At 38.8% G+C, this 23091-nt stretch overlaps 1 protein-coding gene across 3 annotated transcripts in view; it reads right to left on the reverse strand.

Moving 5' to 3' along the window:
- The window catches only part of TBC1D5 (TBC1 domain family member 5), a 579401-nt gene that overhangs the window by 150996 nt on the left and 405314 nt on the right, over positions 1 to 23091 (reverse strand). The window lies entirely within an intron of this gene.

Here is a 23091-nt window from a genome sequence, read left to right on the forward strand (position 1 = left end):
AGGCACTGATAAGCAAATTCCAGCTGACGGGTTAGTTACTGATAGTTTGGTTTGGTTCTTCTCCCTTCTCTAGCAGATCACAAGCTCCTTGGGGTTACTTGGTATTAGACATAAAGTCAGGGATTAACAAATGTTTATTAAATTAATATGAATCCTTCTCCCCTGTCAGCTCTTCTTAAAGAGGGGTCTTCTTGATCTTCACCCTACATCCTTCATCTCTCACGGGTTTCCTAGTTGCTAAGCAGATGTTTCCCTAAAGTTTCTCATCTCTGTAGAGAACCCTGGACACCCACGTTAAGTCATAAGTGATCACACCTATGTCAGAATTGATTAAGGCCTCCCCGTACATTTCCTGAACACTGGCAACCTGCTCCTCAGCTGGATCCTGTTTTTACTAAGACCATGCTACTCAAAGCATGATCCTAAGACCATCATCATCTCCGGGGAGCTTGTTAGAAGTGCAGACTCCTAGGCCCCTAATACAATATTCCTGAAATGAGAATCTTCATAGTAATAAGACCTCCAGGGGATGTGTGTGTCTATTAAAGTTTGAGAAACACTGGCCTAGATAACAGATTCCTGTTTCCTGTCCATTTTAAGATGCCAACTGTCAGGGCTCCTAAAATCTACTATGTTTTCATGGAAATTGTTACTCCAGGAGAAGAAAAGGCTTAAATGATTGAATGACTCTTCTCATTAGAGTAGTGGTCTCAAACTTTCATATGTATTAGACTAGCCTGAAGGGCTTATTCAAACACCATTGCTAAAACCCATACAGAAAGTTTTGGGATTCTCATTTTGAGAGTCAGGTGGGGCCTGATAATTTGCATTTTTGAATTAGTTCCTGGAGTTGCTGATGCTGCTGATCTGGGGGCCAAAATAAGAGAATCACATTCTAATTTCTCTCCACATCTCCACAGCTCAGTCCTGGGTGTGTGTCTTCATATCAGCTTACTCAACATGTCTAGTCATTGGACCAGTGACCACTAAACATCTTTTGGCTGGGACAGAAAGCACACAGAACCAAACACCTCTTCATATTCTATCTCTATTAACTTCTAAACGTTTATTTTTAAAAAGCCCACAAACACTATAAAAACATTATCCAAAGGAGAAGCAACATGGGGGGGTAGGAGGATAGGAGAAGAATAAATGAAACAAGATGGGATTGGGAGGGAGACAAACCATAAATGACTCTTAATCTCACAAAACAAACTGGGGGTTGCTGGGGGGAGGTGGGATTGGGAGAGGGGGAGCGGGCTATGGACATTGGGGAGGGGAGGCGAACCATAAGAGACTATGGACTCTGAAAAACAACCTGAGGGTTTTGAAGGGTCAGGGGTGGGAGGTTGGGGCAACCTGAGGGTTTTGAAGGGTCAGGGGTGGGAGGTTGGGGGAACAGGTGGTGGGTAATAGGGAGGGCACGTTTTGCATGGAGCACTGGGTGTTGTGCAAAAAGAATGAATACTGTTACGCTGAAAAAATAAAATGGGAAAAAAAATAAAAAAAAAAACAAAAAAAAAACATTATCCAATAAAAAGGACAAACATGGATGTGTGAGAGAGGCAGACCTCCCAAAGGTTGGGAAACCGTAGGCCACTGTGATTTCTTTTCTTTTCTTTTTTTTAAACTGCCAGTGTATTATAAGATGAAGAAATGCCAAGACAAGGCTATAAAAACTGTGACATTTTAAATGTTAACATTTACAAGTCAATGTTTTTTAAACATGAATTTACTATGATGGATAGATATAATCTCATTTGAAGGCAAAGTGAACACTCGAAGTGAACTTTGAGGTCCCTCGTGTTCAGTCCTGAGCTAATGGCTTTCTTGGGCCTCTTTTGTGATTGGCTCTAATGAGGTAAGAGTTGGGACGTGACAGGAGATCAGTGATTAGCTTAGTGCAAAATAGATAGAGCCCAAGAAGAAAGTGGCTCAGTCCTGGGTATGGGTCCTCGAATCAGAATACCAATCCTACCAGGATCCAAACGGGTATTCTCGCATTTCCCATGGAGAAGCCCTATAGTACAGCGAGCCCAGTGGAACGGTCATCTCTCCGGTGTTTGTTTATTCTGCTTCACCTGTGAGCTGTTCTCACTCTAAGGTTCTGCACTATCACCTTTCTCAGATCTGTCTTTAGAATAAAACATGCATTTAAAATACAAAAGAAATTGCTGCTTGGGTGGTTTGGTTGGTAAGCATCTGACTTCAGCTCAGGGCATGATCTCAGGGTCCTGGGATCCAGCCTTGTGTCAGGCTCCCTGCTCAGTGGGGTGTCTGTTTCTCCCTCTGCCCTTCTGCACTGCTTCCCCACGTGTGCTCTCTTTCTCTCAAATAAATAAATAAATAAAATCTTTAAAAAAATACAAAATAAAATGAAATCACAATGGTCCAAAATCTCTGGGATGTATCAAAAGCACTTCTAAAAAGGAAGTTTATAGCGATACGGGCCTATCTCAAGAAACAAACAAAAATCTCAAATGAACACTAACCTTACACTTAAAGGAACTACAAAAAACCCAAACACAAACAAAACGAAGACTAAAGCTAGTAGGAGGAAGGAAATAATAAAGATTAGAGTGAAAAAAAATGAAACAGAGACTAAGGAAAAAAAATAGAAAATATCGATGAAGCCAAGAGCTGGTGCTTTGAAAAGATAAAGTTGATAAACCTTTAGCCAGACTCGTCAATAAAAAAGGCAGAGGACTCAAATAAATAAAATCAGAAATGATGAAGGAAAAATAACTGACACTACGAAAATATAAAAAATTTTAAGAGTATTATGAAAAATTAGATGCCAAGAAGTTGGATAACCTAGAAGAAATGGATAAATTTCTAGAAATACACAATCTTCTAAAACTGAATAAGGAAGAATTACAAAAACTGAACAGACTAATTACTAGTAATATAACTGAACTGATCATCAAAAACTCCCAACACACACAAGTCCAGGACCAGATGGCTTCACAGGTGAAGTCTACCAAAAATATGAAGAAGAGTTAATACCTATTTCTCCCTAAATTATTCCCAAAACCTGAAGGGGAAGGAATGCTTCCAAGTTCATTTTACAAAGCAAGCATTACCCTGATATCAAAACCAGACAAAGACGTTACAAAAAAAGAGACAATAAGCCAATATATGATGACACATGAATGCAAAAATCCTCAACAAGATGAAAGTAAAATGAATTCAACAATATATTACAAGGATCATTCACCACAATCAAATGGGATTTATTCCAGGGATGCAAGGGTAATTCAATATTCATAAACCAATCAATATGATATATGACTAACAAGAGGCAGGATAAAAAGTATTTACAATGGGGAAAAGACAGTCTTTTCAATAAATGATGTTGGGAAAACTGGACAGCCACATGCAAAAGAATAAAAATTGACCTTTTTATACCATATATAAAAATAAATTCAAAATGGATTAAAAACCTAAATGTGAGACCTGAAACCATAACACTCCTAAAAGAAAATGTTGGTAGTTATCTTTTGGACATCAGCCAGCCATAACAACATACCCATGGGTATGTCCCTTCAGGCAAGGGAAACAAAAGCAAAAACAAACTATTGGGACTAACTCAAAATAAAAAGTTCTTGCACAGCAAAGGAAATCATCAATAAAATGAAAAAGTAACCTACTGAACTGGAGCAGGTTATTTGCAAATGATGTATCCCATGAGGGCTTAATATTCAAAATATATAAAGAACTCCTAAAACTCAACACTAAAAAACCCGAATGATCCAATTCAGAAATGGGCAGAGGACCTGAATAGACATTTTTCCATAGAAGACAAGCAGATGACCAACAGACACATGAAAAGATGCTTAACATCACTAATCAGTGAAAGGAAAATCAAAACCACAAAGAGGTATCACCTCATACCTGTCAAACTGGTTACTATCAAAAATATAAGAAGTAACAAGTGTTGGTGAGGATGCGGAGAAAGGGGAAAAGCTTATGCACTATTGATGGGAACATAAAGTGGTGTGCTCACTGTGGAAAATAGTATGGAGGTGTCTCAAAAAATTAAAAATAGAAATACCACATGATCTAGTAATCACACTACTGGGTATTGACCCTCAGAAAATAAACACACTATTCTCGCCAAAATACTAGCCAATAGGATTCAACAGTACATTAAAAGGATTATTCACCATGATCAAGTGGGATTTATTCCAGGGCTGCAGGGTTGGTTCAACATCCGCAAATCAATCAATGTGATAGAACACATTAATAAAAGAAAGAACAAGAACCATATGATACTCTCCATAGATGCTGAAAAAGCATTTGACAAAGTACAGCATCCCTTCCTGATCAAAACTCTTCAAAGTGTAGGGATAGAGGGCACATACCTCAATATTATCAAAGCCATCTATGAAAAACCCACCGCAAATATCATTCTCAATGGAGAAAAACTGAAAGCTTTTCCGTTAAGGTCAGGAACACGGCAGGGATGTCCATTATCACCACTGCTATTCAACATAGTACTAGAAGTCCTAGCCTCAGCAATCAGACAACAAAAAGAAATTAAAGGCATCCAAATTGGTAAAGAAGAAGTCAAACTATCACTCTTCGCAGATGATATGATACTATATGTGGAAAACCCAAAAGACTCCACTCCAAAACTGCTAGAACTTGTTCAGGAATTCAGTAAAGTGTCAGGATATAAAATCAATGCACAGAAATCAGTTGCATTTCTGTACACCAACAACAAGACTGAAGAAAGAGAAATTAAGGAGTCAATCCCATTTACAATTGTACCCAAAACTATAAGATACCTAGGAATAAACCTAACCAAAGAGACTAAGAATCTATACACAGAAAATTATAAAGTACTCATGAAAGAAATTGAGGAAGACACAAAAAAATGGAAAAATGTTCCATGCTCCTGGATTGGAAGAATAAATATTGTGAAAATGTCTATGCTACCTAAAGCAATCTACACATTTAATGCAATCCCTATCAAAATACCATCCATTTTTTTCAAAGAAATGGAACAAATAATCCTAAAATTTATATGGAACCAGAAAAGACCTCGAATAGCCAAAGGAATATTGAAGAACAAAGCCAAAGTTGGTGGCATTACAATTCCGGACTTCAAGCTCTATTACAAAGCTGTCATCATCAAGACAGCATGGTACTGGCACAAAAACAGACACATAGATCAGTGGAACAGAATAGAGAGCCCAGAAATCGACCCTCAACTCTATGGTCAACTAATCTTCGACAAAGCAGGAAAGAATGTCCAATGGAAAAAAGACAGCCTCTTCAATAAATGGTGCTGGGAAAATTGGACAGCCACATGCAGAAAAATGAAATTGGACCACTTCCTTACACCACACACAAAAATAGACTCCAAATGGTTGAAGGACCTCAATGTGAGAAAGGAATCCATCAAAATCCTTGAGGAGAATGCAGGCAGCAACCTCTTCGACCTCAGCCGTAGCAACATCTTCCTAGGAACAACGGCAAAGGCAAGGGAAGCAAGGGCAAAAATGAACTGTTGGGATTTCATCAAGATCAAAAGCTTTTGCACAGCAAAGGAAACAGTTAACAAAACCAAAAGACAACTGACAGAATGGGAGAAGATATTTGCAAACGACATATCAGATAAAGGGCTAGTATCCAAAATCTATAAGGAACTTAGCAAACTCAACACCCAAAGAACAAACAATCCAATCAAGAAATGGGCAGAGGACATGAACAGACATTTCTGCAAAGAAGACATCCAGATGGCCAACAGACACATGAAAAAGTGCTCCACGTCACTCGCCATCAGGGAAATACAAATCAAAACCACAATGAGATATCACCTCACACCAGTCAGAATGGCTAAAATGAACAAGTCAGGAAATGACAGATGCTGGAGAGGATGTGGAGAAAGGGGAACCCTCCTCCACTGTTGGTGGGAATGCAAGCTGGTGCAACCACTCTGGAAAACAGCATGGAGGTTCCTCAAAATGTTGAAAATAGAACTACCCTATGACCCAGCAATTGCACTACTGGGTATTTACCCTAAAGATACAAACATAGTGATCCGAAGGGGCACGTGTACCCGAATGTTTATAGCAGCAATGTCTACAATAGCCAGACTATGGAAAGAACCTAGATGTCCATCAACAGATGAATGGATCAAGAAGATGTGGTATATATACACAATGGAATACTATGCAGCCATCAAAAGAAATGAAATCTTGCCATTTGCGACGATGTGGATGGAACTAGAGCGTATCATGCTTAGTGAAATAAGTCAATCGGAGAAAGACAACTATCATATGATCTCCCTGATATGAGGACATGGAGAAGCAACATGGGGGGGTAGGAGATAGGAGAAGAATAAATGAAACAAGATGGGATTGGGAGGGAGACAAACCATAAATGACTCTTAATCTCACAAAACAAACTGGGGGTTGCTGCGGGGAGGTGGGATTGGGGGAGGGGGAGCGGGCTATGGACATTGGGGAGGGGAAGCGAACCATAAGAGACTATGGACTCTGAAAAACAACCTGAGGGTTTTGAAGGGTCAGGGGTGGGAGGTTGGGGCAACCTGAGGGTTTTGAAGGGTCAGGGGTGGGAGGTTGGGGGAACAGGTGGTGGGTAATGGAGAGGGCACGTTTTGCATGGAGCACTGGGTGTTGTGCAAAAAGAATGAATACTGTTACGCTGAAAAAATAAATAAAATGAGAAAAAAAAAAAAAAAAAAAAAAAAAAAAAGCCTGGAAAAAAAAAAAAAAAAAAAAAAAAAAAGAAAATAAACACACTAATTCAAAAAGATATCTCCAGGTTTACTGCATAATTATTTACAATAGCCAAGATACGGCTATTGTGCCCATCAACAAATGAATGGATAAAGAAGATGTGATACACATATACAACAAAATATTACTCAACCATTAAAAGAACGAGATCTTGCCATTTGTGATAACATGAATGGATCCAGAGGCTATGACGCTAAGTGAAGTAAGTCACCCAGAAAAAGGCAAATACTGTATGATTTCACTTACATGTGGAATTTAAAAAATAAAACAAACAGAATCTTAAATACAGAGAATAAACTGTTGGTTAAAAGAGGGGAAGCTGGTGGAGGGATGGGCAAAATAAAGGAGTTTAAGAGGTAACTCACAGGTAGAAAATAAACGATGGAGATGAAAAGTACAGCACAGGGAATATAGTCAATAATATTGTAATAACACTGAATGGGACAAATGGGTGACTATCCTTACCGTGGGGAGCACTGATTAATGTACAGAATTGTGAAGCTGATATATTGTACACATGGAACTAATAAAACATTGTATATCAAATACACTTCAATAAAAATAAAAATGAATGAGTGAATGAATAAGTAAATAAAATGTTATTTCTGGAAGAATTAAGAGCTAAACTCCAAGATGTTCACCCAATGGCATTACCACCAGCTCTTTCTGGTGGAAAAGTTTTCTGTATAAGGGAGATTTCCTGAAACCTTTCACATCTCAATGCACAACTGAAATGAAGGAAGACCACCCAAATAAAAATAAGCAGAGGATATTTATTCAAAGCTTGCTATAACAAGGGAACTGGCTACCATCACCTGTTTGGCAAAGAAGCAAAAGCGGTCATGGGAGTGAGAAGCTTTGTAGTGAAAAACACGAAAGGCTTCAGGTATGCCTAACTAAAGGTTTTAAGTATGGCTGTAGGGTAACTAAAAAGGGGAGCACCATATGTGATTGATTTGGGGAGCATGTGTATTTGGTTTTCTCTGGCTTGTCCTGAGTTGGAAGCAGACAAAAACAGGAAAGCTGTCAGTCACTGAAGTTCTGACTGTTCTGGGCTGATTCTGCCACAGAGGTTGTTTGGCTTCCCGGGCTTCTTATGTGGGTCAGAGTTCTACTGTCCTATACTGTCTGGCCACTGTCCATTTGCATATTCAGTCTCTGAATACAGACTCTTGGCTTCTGAGCTTATGCCTGTGCCCAGTCTGGAACTAGCTGCAGTTACTGGAATTCACAAAATTAAGTTAGCTGATAGTTCTAAGTTCACATTGAGACAAGTTTGAGAGGCAATGACAATGGGTATGTAGTCCCCTCTTTGCAAAAGTTTATGAAAAGTATAAAATAGTGAAACTTAAATTCAATTTTCCATATAATAGGAGTTGTGGACCCCTTTTAGAATTTAATCAAGTTTATGAACCCTCTAAATTACAAGTTACCTTTCTTCCCTAGTATGAGGAGCAAAAGGGAAACAAAGAGGGTTAAAGAGGAGTTGGCTGCTTCATTTCATTTTTCACTTTTTAAAAATTTCTTTTCAGCATAACTGTATTCATTGTTTTTGCACCACACCCAGTGCTCCATGCAATACGTGCCCTCCCTATTACCCACCACCTGGTTCCCCAACCTCCCACCCCCCGCCCCTTCAAAACCCTCAGGTTGTTTTTCAGACTCCATAGTCTCTCATGGTTCACCTCTCCATCCACCCTTCTCCATCCACCCTTCTCTAAATCCACCCTTCTCCTCTCCATCTCCCCATGTCCTCCATGTTATTTGTTATGCTCCACAAATAAGTGAAACCATATGATACTTGACTCTCTCTTCTTGACTTATTTCACTCAGCATAATCTCTTCCAGTCCCGTCCATGTTGCTACAAAAGTTGGGTATTCATCCTTTCTGATGGAGGCATAATACTCCATCGTGTATATGGACCACATCTTCCTTATCCATTCGTCCGTTGAAGGGCATCTTGGTTCTTTCCACAGTTTGGCGACCGTGGCCATTGCTGCTATAAACATTGGGGTACAGATGGCCCTTCTTTTCACTACATCTGTATCTTTGGGGTAAATGCCCAGTAGTGCAATTGCAGGGTCATAGGGAAGCTCTATTTTTAATTTCTTGAGGAATCTCCACACTGTTCTCCAAAGTGGCTGTACCAACTTGTACTCCCACCAACAGTGTAAGAGGGTTCCCCTTTCTCCACATCCTCTCCTACACACGTTGTTTCCTGTCTTGCTATTTTTGGCCATTCTAACTGGTGTAAGGTGATATCTCAATGTGGATTTAATTTGAATCTCCCTGATGGCTAGTGATGATGAGCATTTTTTCATGTGTCTGATAGCCATTTGTATGTCTTCATTGGAGAAGTGTCTGTTCAAATGCCCACTGGTATTTTTCAAAGAGCTGGAGAAAATAATCCTAAAATTTGTATGGAATCAGAAGAGACCCCGAATTGATAAGGAAATGTTGAAAAACAAAAACAAAGCTGGCGGCATCATGTTACCCGATTTCAAGCTTTACTACAAAGCTGTGATCACCAAGACAGCGTGGTACTGGCATAAAAACAGACACACGGACCAGTGGAACAGAGTAGAGAGTCCAGATATGGACCCTCAACTCTATGGTGAAATAATCTTCGACAAAACAGGAAAAAATATTCAATGGAAAAAAGACAGTCTCTTCAATAAATGGTGCTGGGAAAACTGGACAGCGATATGTAGAAGAATGAAACTCGACCATTCTCTTACACCGTACACAAAGATAAACTCGAAATGGATAAAAGACCTCAACGTGAGACAGGAATCTATCAGAATCCTAGAGGAGAACATAGGCAGTAACCTCTTCGATATCAGCCACAGCAACTTCTTTCAAGATATGTCTCCAAAGGCCAAGGAAACAAAAGCAAAAATGAACTTTTGGGACTTCATCAAGATCAAAAGCTTCTGCACAGCAAAGGAAACAGTCAACAAAACAAAAAGGCAACCCACGGAATGGGAGAAGATATTTGCAAATGACAGTACAGACAAAAGGTTGATATCCAGGATCTTAGCTGCTTCATTTTATCCCTAGCTCCCTAGGTAATAGCTGAAGTCTGGTGCCCAGAGAACTTTACAAGTCAACTGTATGTGTGTAAATTTTGTTAAAAGGACAGATATATGTTAAGCAAGGAAAATGTGTTTCCTTATGCACAGAAGATTGCAACTTAATGTTTTAAAATAAACACAGAAAATTTCTGATGACAATGGCAAATACCATGCATTTATATGACTTCTTTGATATCTAAAAGTACTACTAAGTAGATGATCTAAAAGCAGTTTTATTTCAAGTGGTCTGTGGAATATACGCAGTAGAGGCACTTATGGGAAAACTCCTGCATGTTTCAGAGACAGGTGACTTCTTTGCTCACCTCCAGTACATAAATCATGGATCCAAGGAGCAGGGCAGGCTCCTACACGTTGCAGATGCCTCCACAGAGGCAAACGGTAGTGCCTGAGCACACCCGACCAAAAGCAGACGGTAGATTTATAGGATGATAATTTAGCTCTGAGCTCAGTGTTCCTCCTACATTTTTATACTCCTCTTGAATTCTCCTCCTGAATTCCTAAAGGATACCTAATTCAGATTTATATTTAAAAATCTCCTCTCCACATTAATGACTAAGTTTCAAGACTCAAGATGCACAATATCTACCATTGCTGTCAAACGTGTGATAACTGCGTCTCTCGGAGTAGAAGAAAGGGGGCTTTCTGAAGGACTTATTTTGATGAATCATGATCTGCTATTTCATGAGCACCCCAGCTACCATACAGTGGTGATTACAGCTACAGTATCCTACAAGATTTAGTGTGCTTCTTCCCAAGGAAACTCATTAAGGAAACTATAAAGAACTAAGAACTTACAAAGAAAAATTAATTGCCACTTTTGGTCAGCCGATTTTAGAAAGACTTATGAGGTCTAGAATTGTATATCGGGCTAACAGAGAGAACAGAAACTCAGTGAAGTCTAGCTTACTGGGGGCATCATGGTATATAATATGTTCGTAAATTAATCTGCTCGTAAACCAACTCAAATATGAAGCACAAAAACATCACGTAAAATACTTTAAATTTATTTCCATCAACAACACTCATTTCCTTTCCACATCAGCTAGCCGATACTGCGGCTGAGGGCTGGTACTGAGAAGCTACAAATCTGCAATCTCAGAGTCTGAGAGCCTTTGTTTCCTGACTATAGATAGCCTCCTATCTTGCTACCTTCTTCACTTCCTAAATTCTTTTATAGCCTGCGAATTAAATGAAAACTATATAAAGCTAATTATTCTCCTAATTTAGAGTAATTTTTTTTCAAAAGGTGAAAAAGAATTTTATTTTATTTTATTTTTTTTAAAGATTTTATTTTATTTATTTGACAGTGAGAGAGAGAGATCACAAGTAGGCAGAGAGGCAGGCAGAGAGAGAGGAGGAAGCAGGCTCCCTGTGGAGCAGAGAGCCCGATGCGGGGCTCGATCCCAGGACCCTGAGATCATGACCTGAGCCGAAGGCAGCGGCTTAATCCACTGAGCCACCCAGGCGCCCCTGAAAAAGAATTTTAAATTGTAACAGGACATGCCACGAGAAGACATTTCCCTTCTCAACCCAGATTTTCCACCTCTAGATCCATCTTCCTAAGGGAAGCCGATGTTCTTTCTTAACACAGAGACATTTCTGTGCATCCACGCACCTCTTAAAAACATATATGGGAATATATTGTACCATGTATTTTTTTAATATAACGACATAATTGTTATAAAATGGAGATCGGAGTACCTCAGTGGCCAGTCAGTTAAGCTTTTGACTCTTGGTTTCGGCTCAGGTCGTGATCTCAGGCTCACGGGATGAGACCCACGACAGGCTCCACACTCTATGCAGAGTCTGCTTGAAACTCTCTCTCCCTCTCCTTCTGTGCCACCCTCAACCATTCACTTACATGTGCACTCTCTCTCTCTCAAATAAATAAATCTTTTAAAAAACCAAAATAGGGGCACCTGGGTGGCTCAGTGGGTTAAAGCCTCTGCCTTCGGCTCGGGTCATGGTCCCAGGGTCCTGGGATCGAGCCCCACATCGGACTCTCTGCTCTGGGGGAGCCTGCTTCCTCCTCTCTCTCTCTCTCTGCCTGCCTCTCTGCCTAGTTGTGGTTTCTCTCAAATAAATAAAATATTAAAAAAAAAAAAACCAAAATAAAGTAAAATGGAGAGCATTCTAAATCAGCATTTATAGGGTGCCTGGGTGGCTCAGTGGGTTAAGCCTCTACCTTTGGCTCTGGTCATGATCTCAGGATCCTGGGATCGAGCCCCACATCGGGCTCTCTGCTCAGCAGGGAGCCTGCTTCCTCCCACCCCTGCTCGTCTCTGCCTATTTGTGATCTGTCTGTCAAACAAATAAATAAAATCTTTAAAATAAATAAATAAATAAATAAATCAGCGTTTATAAAAATACCTTATTGTTTTTTATGGTTGCATAGTGAGTGGATGTATCATATTTAGCAGTATTTTATTTTGGGACATTTAGATTCCTTCCATTGATACTCTGTATGATAATGCATAAACTATACTCATATAGGTCTTTATGCTTATAACCATAACATGGGAAAAGTGAACTGCTTACTTTATGTTATCCTCAATACTTCATTTTGATTTAGAACTCTTTGATTACAAAGAGCAATACTGGGTGGTCTCCAGGGAAAATGGGAAGATTTGGGAACATGGTAAAATAGTAGTTTTAATTTTTTAATTTTTTTTTTTAGTTAGTTTTTTTTTCAGTGATCCATAATTCATTGTTTATGCACTACACCCAGTGCTCCATGCAATACATGCCCTCCTTAAACACTGTTTTTTTTTTTTAAAGATTTTATTTATTTATTTGACAGAGAGAGAGGTCACAAGTAGGCAGAGATAGAGAGGGGAAGCAGGCTCCCTGCTGAGCAGAGAGCCCGATGCAGGCCTCCATCCCAGGACCCTGAGATCATGACCTGAGCTGAAGGCAGAGGCTTAACCCACTGAGCCACCCAGGCGCCCCAAACACTGGTTTTTAAAGTATCGTCCCAGACCAGTAGCAGTAGCATCACCTGGTAATTTGTTCAAACTGCAAATTCTTAAACTTTACCCACCTTATACCTATTAAGTCACAAATTCTATAAAGGGCTCAGCAATCTGTAGTTGAACAAGCCCTCTGGGTGATTCTGAGGCAAGTTCAAGTTTGAGTGACCCCCTAACTTTTTCCATTTTTCTCAGACTACAGGGAGGGCTCTTCTCCCAGGCAGAAATTTTACTATAATGTTGTCAAATTTACCAAGCTTTTTCTTCATGGTTTATGAATTTTTGAATTGTTCACCTTAGAATATAAAAATAATAATTTTATTCCAGTTTTGTTTGTATCACTGATCCATCTGGCATTTGTTACAGTAAAAAAATAAAGATTTAGTTTCAAAGTTTACCAAACAGCTAGTCAGTCAAAACTGTGTTACTAAACAATCCATTGTTTTCCCACTGAACTGAAATTCTACTTTTATCACATATTAGATTCCCCTATGTATTGAGCATCTCTTTCAGATTCTCTATTTTATTTTACCAACATGTCTGCCTAATTATGTGTCAATTCTAAACTGTTATAATTATGGTACCTATTTTTGTAATGGGTGGGACTAACGACTCTTTTATCCCAGAACATTTCTGGTTTTACTTGAATGTCTTTTTTTTTTTTAATTATTTTTGCAATTAAAAAATCATTTTTAAATTGAGGTATAACTGACATAACATTATGCAAGTTTTGGGTCTACAATGTAATGATTCAATACTTGCACATACTGTAAAATAATCACTATGAAAAGCCCAGTTAGTATCTGTCAGTTACAGATTACCAGTTACAGAATTTGTTTTCGTGTGATAAGAACTTTCAAGATCTACTCTCTAGCTACTTTTAAATATTCAATATAGTATTATTAATCACCATGTTGTACAATATATTCCCATGATTTCTTCACTTTACGACTGGAAATGTGTACTTTTTGACAAATTTGTACCTTTGGTAATCTATTTTTAATTTATGCATGTATAGTTTGTATTTTTCTATGTTATTATTTTAAACTAGGAAAACTATGTTAAGATGTTTATTATTTATTTTCCCCATAAGAAGCACCTCCTTCATGTATTAGTTGTAATTTATGTTTTCTTATTAATTCATAACTGCTCTTACTTTTATTTCCTTCCTTTTGTGTTCTTTAGATTTATTCTGATCTTATATTCCTCATCACTTGAGATACATGTCTAATTCACATATCTTTATTCCTTTTCATTAGTAATTTAAGAGTATCAGGCTAAGAACTTCTAAGAGTACTGTTTTGGTTAAATCAATAGGTTCTGATCAACATACTTTATCACTTTTTTCTAAAAATTATGCAATTTTAGTTTAGAGTTCCTTTTAGTACAAGAATAAAGAGAGTTTTCATATTTAGTGATAGGCTTTCAGTAGGGGTTGTTTTCTTTTTTTGTTGTGTTCTTTTTTGTTTAATTGAAAGTTTTGTTGCCAAAGCATGCAACCTGTACTTTTCCTGCTATGCAAAATTTACTGACATTTTTGTTTGCCACTACTGTAAAAATAAATATTGTATGGAGATATTCATTTTATTCTTTGTTTATAGTATACAGATTTTAATATATATATCACTTAGATCTGACTTGTTAAATGTAAATAGGTTCTCTATATCCCTACTTTATAGTGAGCTGGCCTGATTTATCGTGAATGAAAAGAATTACAAGTAATTTATTTACAATTGTATTTCTATTTCTTCTTATATTTCCTGCAGTTGTTACATGATAAAATCATTTTTCTTTGGGGGGTTGTGTACAATGATTAAAGAAGAGTTTTGTTGTGAATTGTAAACTTTTTCACTATAAAATATTCTCATTTATGTCATTCAATGCTATTTGCCTTAAATTCATTTTGTCTGATATAATTATTATTATACTTCATTTTTGTTTTTCTCATTATGTGTGTGAAAAGTGTTTTATTTTCAATCTCTTTCAGTTTGCTTTGCTTTAGGAGTTATTTTCTTAGAATAGGGCTGGTTTTATTTTAATTTTAAAATTAGATATGACTTCTCTTTCAGACCATGATGGAATAACTTATTCTACAAATAAAACTGGATAAAGTATATGAAACATTAGAAAGCATGCCATGTAGCACAGCATCATAATTCTGACATAAATGTGGTGGGGCCCGGAGGGGGTATTGGATTGGGGAAAGAGGAGCTCTAGGATACATGGTTTTCTTACTGGAAGCACTTTTAGGAGCAATCACAAAAAGGGGAAACCCAAAGCAGAATGCATTGGTCTTCCTGGGCTGAGAAAACACAGATCAGAGACTGTGGGACATTTGCAGGACATGTTACCTTTACAAGAGGAAGCTTAGATAAAGAATTCCAGAAGTCTACACAGAGGATCAGTGCTGAATACTAAATTGTACGTGTGTAGGATAAACCTTTGATAGGCCCAGCAAAGAAAAACTATCCAAAAAAAGAACCACTACTGGGGAATGTAACAATTGCAGGAAGGTTTTATGAGGCTAGGAAATGTTCAAGTTCTGACTAAACAGACTGGAGAGAGACTGGTGTACACATGGGGAATTTGGTAGAAATCCCACAAGTGTCATGCATTAACAGCAGAGCTAAGCTGGCCCTTGAGTAGAGGATACGTTAGAATTATATTTTTTAAAAAGCCTGAAAACAAGCATCAAAGAGATCAAAATGATCCAAAAGTTATTTAACAGACTGTCAAAAAGTAAACTCAACATTTCTTTAAAGATCACAAAATTCAGAAATTCAACAACATTTAAAATGTGCAGGATTTAATTTAAAAAACACAAATCATGTGAAGAAACGGGAAAATTTACCAACTAAACATATCAGAAAGGAATCACACCAATTTTAAACAAACTCTTCTTGAAAAAGTAAAAGCAGAAATGTATAGGAGATCAGCATTACCAAGATCCCAAAGCCAAAGACACCGTGAGAAAACTGCAGACCAATGTCCACCATGACGGTAAGTACAAAAATCCTTAACAAGATAATAGCTAAACATACCCAGCTATGTATAAAAGGCATAAAGATCAGAGAGAAAGAAATAAAATTATTTTAAGTGCAGAGGACACAATTTTCTACAAAATCCCAAATAATCTACAGAAAAGCTACTTGCACTAATAAATAACTTCAGAAAGAATATAAAACGAAAACACCAAAATACCTAAATCAATTATATCTTTACATACTGGGAATGAACAACTAGAAATTGAAATAGCAGCAATATCTTTACAATTAGCACCAAATCCCCCCCACCAAAATATTTAGGGATGAATATAAGTGAAATACTAATTATACATAATATGCTGAAAACTACCAAAAAATAATGCAAGAAATCTACAAATATCTAAATAAATGGAAAGATATACTGTGTCTATTGACCAGAAGTATCAATTCTGTTAAGAAGTCTATTTTCCTAAAATTAATGTCAGAGATTTAATGCAATCCTAATCAAAATCCCAGCAAGATTTCTGGTGAAATCATAAGCCAGTTAAAAAATATGAATGGAAAAGCAAAGAACTAAGAATAGCTAAAACAACTTTAAAAACGAAGGGTCAGGGGTGGGAGGTTGGGGCAACCTGAGGGTTTTGAAGGGTCAGGGGTGGGAGGTTGGGGGAACAGGTGGTGGGTAATGGAGAGGGCACGTTTTGCATGGAGCACTGGGTGTTGTGCAAAAAGAATGAATACTGTTACGCTGAAAAAATAAATAAAATGAGAAAAAAAAAAAAAAAAAAAAAAAAAAAAAAAAAAAAAAAAAAGAAAACCCAAGTTGAAAGACTCAACTACATGATTTCCAGAATTACTATCCAAGTATAGGAATCAAGAGAACATAATATTGGTAGAAGACACCTAGATCAATGGAACAGAACAGGGCTTGGAAATAGACTTCACATGTATGGTCAATTGATTTTTGCTAAAGGTGCCACGGAAATTCAGTGGTAAAACACAGTCACAAATCATATTGGAATAATTGCACATTCACTACAAAACACCGAACCCTGGACCTGTTTGGACACTATACACAAAAACTAACTTAAAATGGATAACATATCTAAAAGCAGAAGCTATAAAATGTCTAAAAAAATAAGTAGGATAAAATTTTGTGACACTGATGTATGCAAAGATTTCTTAGGATACAGAAAACAGATCAGGCAAATTAACTCACAAAGACCCTGAATGCTAAGCAATCAAACAAAGAACAAAAAGTGAGTAAGTCAATAAAGACTTTCAAAAATCTGAGTTAGTATTAAAGTCAGTGGGGAAAAAATAGTAGATCAATTTTGTGCTACTTTATTCATTTTCTAGAGAACTAGGAATGTAACATGTCAGGAGGATACTTGAGAAAGTAAATGATTCCACTGAAATATAAACAAATACTACGTGTAAAAAAAAAAAGCAAGCAAGCAAACAAACAAACAAACAAACGACACAAAAAAACCCCTTGTAGAACTCAGGGAAAAATTTGTTCTGATATTCACAACACTGATAAAGAGAAAACGTGGCATATCTAATCACACAGAACAGAGCGGTGTCCCACCTGGGGGCGGGGGGACAGTGGGGAGGAGGAAATGGCAAATTCGCCGCCAGACTGGTGGTGCTTCCAGCTGTGGTCTTCTTCAACATGCGTACTTCCGTTAGCTCCAGGACCTCTCCTGTGGCTACTTCATTTATTCAGATAAGCTTTTCCGCATGCAGTGCGGCACAGAGCAGAGTGTGCTTGCTTCCTTTAACCGGGAACCAGAACCTCTCTCTTTGAATATTAAAAAGCCATCTCAAACTAAAATATCCAATCCCAAACTCCTCCTCCTCTCACCAAGTTCCCCAACTTATCTAAATGGCAATTCCACCCACCTCGTTGCTCAGGGACAAACAATCCGGGAATCTTCCTGAATTTTTTTTTCCTTTCCTACCCCACATTTAGTCTATCAGCGAATCTCACAGAGTTTCACCCCAGAATATATTCATAATCTGACCATTTGTCACCAACTTTACTGACTACACCCTGCTCTTCCATCTCAAAACCAACTTTACTTTGCTGACACCACCATCACCTTTCACCTTGACTAACCAAACATTTAGTCTTTCATGTAATTAAAAAGTATGTGAGGGCCTAATATATGCCAACTACAATTATAAATAGTGAAGTTACAGCAGTAATCAAAACAGACAAAAATCTCTGTCCTCGTGGAGCTTATTTGGTGGAAAATTACTTCTAGTGGAAAATGATGACTATTTCAATAGCTTCTTAACTAATTTCCCTGCTTTTGCAGGGATCTAAGGTGATCCTTTTAAAAGGGTAAATTATGCCTCTCCTCAAATTTCTCTGGCATATCATCTCAGAAAGAATCCCATGTTCTTAAACTGGTTTTCAGGACCTTACACAACCTGGCTGTACCCTCTGACTTCATTTCTTACCACTGTTCTGCTTCCTCAGCTTCAGCTTCATTAGCTTCTTTGCTGTGCTTTGAGCACGTCAGACACCGGCCTGCTTCGGGACCTTGTACCTGCAGTATCAACAGCCTAGAGGCTTTCCCCCGGATACACACATGGCCTGCCCCCATAGCTACTCCAGATCTTCACTCAAATGTTACCCTCTCAGCAAGAAGTTCTCTGACCATTCAATTAAAATTGCAACTCCTAATCTGAAGTCCCCAGTACTCTCTAGATCCTTTCCCTATCTACTTTTCCCCATACCATTCAGTATTCCCTAACATAATCCAATACTTCATGTTTACTGCCTATCTTACCCATTATAATAGTAGCTCCATAAAGGCAGGGATTTTTCTGTTACTTTTCTTCCCCCCACTACTATAAAACCAGTGCCTGGCATACACAGTTGTTGAACAAACACGCTCAGCCATTTTTCTAAAATAGGTCGAACCATGGTATGTCAAAAATGGGTGTGACCTTAAAAATCTAGTCCTGTCTTTGTCTGCACACACTACTGATCATCTTGGTAGGATGCGATCAGTTTTTGTGTCTATTACTAAGAATCGCTCTCCATCCAGCTAGATGATCATCAGTAAGTGTGTTGTGCTGTCTTCCCACTGACCTAACCCGCCACAGAATTACCCACCTGCAATCATCTGGCAGGCCAGTGGCAAATAGGCAAATGAGGAAACTGAGAAGTGAAGTGGCTTGTTTGGTTCAGCAGTGAGATGGTGGCAAAACTGGGACTCACTTCTAAATCCCCACCCTACTTATAGTACTCCTCCTTCCTTATGCCCTACTGCTCCTCAAGGGTTTGCAAATGATCTGAACTGCTAGTTTCAGTTACCTTCTGGGCTAGGAGTTATTTTCTACAACATGAGGTGAAGGCTTTGGATATTAGAAACGGAGACCCAGAGTAACAAAGTTATATTAATAAAACTTCCTCAACTAAAAAATCTCAAAACACTATATACGATCAATAAAATTCAGGGGTTTAAAATGTGGATCCATAAGTATTGGAATTGTGTCTATCAGACATTTGGTACAAATGTTTTGGTATCAATTGTTTATAGTATTATTAAGTTCAAGTTAAGGGATGAGGAAACAGTAATTTTAATAAAGACATGTTTAGTGGATCACATTGAGGAAAGAGGGGAAAAAAAAGACTTAAAGCCAGGTACCAGAGAGATGCTTCCTGAGACTCTGCAGGTTTGCCCTATGTCTGGAATGGACAAAAACTCCTCTTAAGCACCACTTCAAGCCATTAACAGGCATCTTTCCTGCATAGCCAGGGGGATGACATAAGTTTCTGCTGCTAGAATTACAGTATATTAATTATGGGAGACACCATGCTTAGGTCCTTTATAACATCCGTAGGGATAACTTGATGATCATTTCAGAATCATTGTTCTAAGTCTCTACTAAGCCATCCATCAACATAAATGGGCTTATATAGCAAACACACTTTACAGAGTACCACACTAGGCATAAATAATGGGGAAGTATCCAGCTTTGATGCTCAGGAACAAATATATGTACACATGTTATACCTTGACAGGCTGGGTGACCTAAAACTGGTGATTTTTAAATAGGAGATTTTCAATTACCTTAATTGTATGGAAATTTGGTGGTTTTATGTTTAATCAATAATTATTTATTGTGGAAGCACAAACATGCAAAAATAAAATGTGACCCTTGACCTCACAGAGGATAAAATACAACAAAAACACAACTTGCAAAAACACCAGATAAGCGATTATAAACTCAATTTTAGAAAGTGTGTCACAAAAACAAATCTTAGATTAACATAAAAAGAGGCAGTTAGGGGTGCCTGGGTGGCTCAGTGCGTTAAGCGTCTGCCTTCGGTCATGGTCTCAGGGTCCTGGGATCAAGTCCCACATGGGGCTCCCTGTTCAGTGGGGAATCTGCTTCTCTCTCTCCCTCTTCACCTACGTGTGCTTTCTTTCTCTCAAAAAAAATCTTAAAAAAAAAACCCAAAACACAACCCTGTTATACAAAAAATAAATAAAATAAAAAGGGGTAGTTAGAATCACTGAAGTGACTCCAGAAAGTAGGTCGCCCGACTCCTCTATGTCCAGTGATTTTTCCATGCTACCTCTTGCCTGCACCTTTTCTTTGTCTCAGTCCCCAGATCTTCGGCTCCACTTCTTAAATACGCAATTCTGAGGTCCAGAGATAAACATTTGAAAGATAAGAGCTAGTGCTTTGGATCCTGCCATCCTTTATCCTTTCACCTTTTGAGTTTCAAGTCTTTGATAAAACGCAGCATTTATTTTCTCTATTCTTTATCACTGGCGATAGATGCAAGAGATGCAAAACCTTGGGAATACTGGCAGGATATTTCCATGACAAATTGACAAATTACAGCTCCTTCTTCATTGATAGAAACAACTCAGGGTCACCGAAAACAGGGGAGTGAACCAAACACAGCAGCCCGAACAGATCACCCATTTGACCGTGGCCAACTCCCAGTCATCCCATCCCACCATATTACAAGTTCTAGGTCTTAGACCTTCTGAACGCCATCCACCAGGCCCCTCCCCCATCTCTGTTCCCTTTCCTGTCCAGTTTAGAATCTCTGGTCTATTACTTGAAGCCCTTTCTATCACCCTTCTGATCCATCTGCAGGCGCATAGGTAGCTGATCGGCTGTTCAGAGCAAACCTCTAAATGCAGTTCCCTGTATAAAGCCAGTTACTCAATCTTGGTGGTGCCCTCCGCCCTCTCTGGCATTTTCTCAAGCTGCTCCTAGTCAGTCACTCTCAGTTTCATCATATGCCCATTTCAAATTTTCTTTGATGTCCTCAAACCTCCCAACCTGCCATTTCCAAACTCCATTCTCAATATGTAGCCTTGGTTCCTATTCAGCAGCCTTCAGGCAAAACTGCTCCCATGTTCTCACCATCAAACCACAAAACTACCGGCACTCACACCTATTTTCTCCACCTTCCCCCTGTGGCGGAGTTAAAGATGAGTCCCTCCCAACCACTGATGTGCTATTCTCCAACTCTTCTCTCCAGATTATCAGAAGCCCTCTCTGACTTTCAGACTTGCATATATGCCTGCTTGATCATTGGGCTTCCTCATCTGGATATCCTGTAAGCTCCCAACACCCAACATGTCCAACAGGGAACTCATTTTTCTCTTTAAAGTTCCTCTTCCTGTGCTCTTCATCTCAGGGGTCCAAGCAAAAAGCAGGATATTATTCAACCTCTATTTCCTCATTTCACCTGGCATCTTCCTCACCATCTAATAAATACCATCTATACTTTCTGATCCATTCTTTTCTCTTCTTTTTCAGTCTAGTCCAGACATTATCACCTTTGGCCCATCTGACTACACTGTTCTTCTGTCCGCAGCCTGGCCTCTCTCCAGTCCCCTTTCCATACAATGCCCTGAATGTGTTCCTGCCATTAAAATCTGATCCTGGATACTGTGCAGCCATCAAAACCCCCCAAATCTTGCCATTTGCAACGACATGGATGGAACTAGAGGGTATTACACTAAGCGAAATAAGTCAATCAGAGAAAGACAATTATATTATCTCTCTGATATGAGGAATTTGAGGAGGGGGTTGTGGGTAGGGAGGGAAAAAATGAAACCAGATGGGACGGGGGAGGGAGACAAACTATAAGAGACTCTTAATCTCAGGAAACAAACTGAGGGTTGTTGGGGGTTGGGGGGTAGGGATAGGGTGGCTGGGTGATGGACATCAGGGAGGGTATGTGCTACGGTGAGTGCTGTGAAGTGTGTCAGCCGGATGATTCACAGACACGTACCCCTGGGGCAAATAATACAGTATATGTTAATAGTAATAAAATCTGATCCTGGAACTCCCCTACTTATAACCCTTTAGTGACTTGCTTGAGGTCAGAGTTCAAACTCCTAACTGGATTAGCAAGGCTCCTCCCTACCACACCCCTCCCGAACTTCCAAGCCCAGCCTCCAGCCCCTCTACTCATTGTTTAGGTCTACAAAAGTTGAAATTCCTTCTTAACTTCCATTTTTCTCTCCATCCACTAATGCTTTAATCTCTTGTATTACTTTTCTCACATTCTTTAACATTTGTCTCTATTGACAAAACCCCACATCTGGCAACTTTCTTCTTCCACAGCCTCTGTGATGACAAACACTTGCCCGGCTCTTCTTTGTCTGTCTCTATTGTTCTTCCTCTTATTAAGACAGTCTTCACCCTGCAGATGATTATTAAATACCTAATGACTTTTTATACCAGACAACTTGAAAAAAGAAAGAAAGAAATGTAACCTATTCATTCACAAATGTTTACTAAGAACATACTATAAATGCCACGGCCTGCTGTAGGTGCTGGGGACATAGCCATGAACAAGGTAAGGCCCTGTCTTCCTGGAACTTACACTGTACTTAGAATGTATATCAATAAATACATAACAAACCGTAAGTGCTATTAAGAAAGATAAAGTAGGTAGGGGTCCCTGGCTGCTTTAGTGGGAAGAACATGCGATTTTTGATCTCTGGGTCATGAGTTTGAGCCCCATGTGGGGTGTGCATTGAAATGGGGTGGGATGGGGGGCAGCCTGGGAGTAGTGGGTTTAAGAGACTGGAAGAAATGGAATTTTGCTGCCCTTTGAACAAGCAGTTTTAATGTAATGGGTAGTGAGGATGAGGAAACAGCTGGAGAGGGATGTGTGTATTCTTCAGATAAAAGAGACTATGGCAGGTTCAAATGCTAGTAATAATACAGTAGATGGGGAAACTACTAATACAGAAATAAAAAGATATAACTGCA

The sequence above is a fragment of the Meles meles genome, chromosome 4, assembly GCF_922984935.1.
Source record: "Meles meles chromosome 4, mMelMel3.1 paternal haplotype, whole genome shotgun sequence".
Taxonomy (NCBI): domain Eukaryota; kingdom Metazoa; phylum Chordata; class Mammalia; order Carnivora; family Mustelidae; genus Meles; species Meles meles.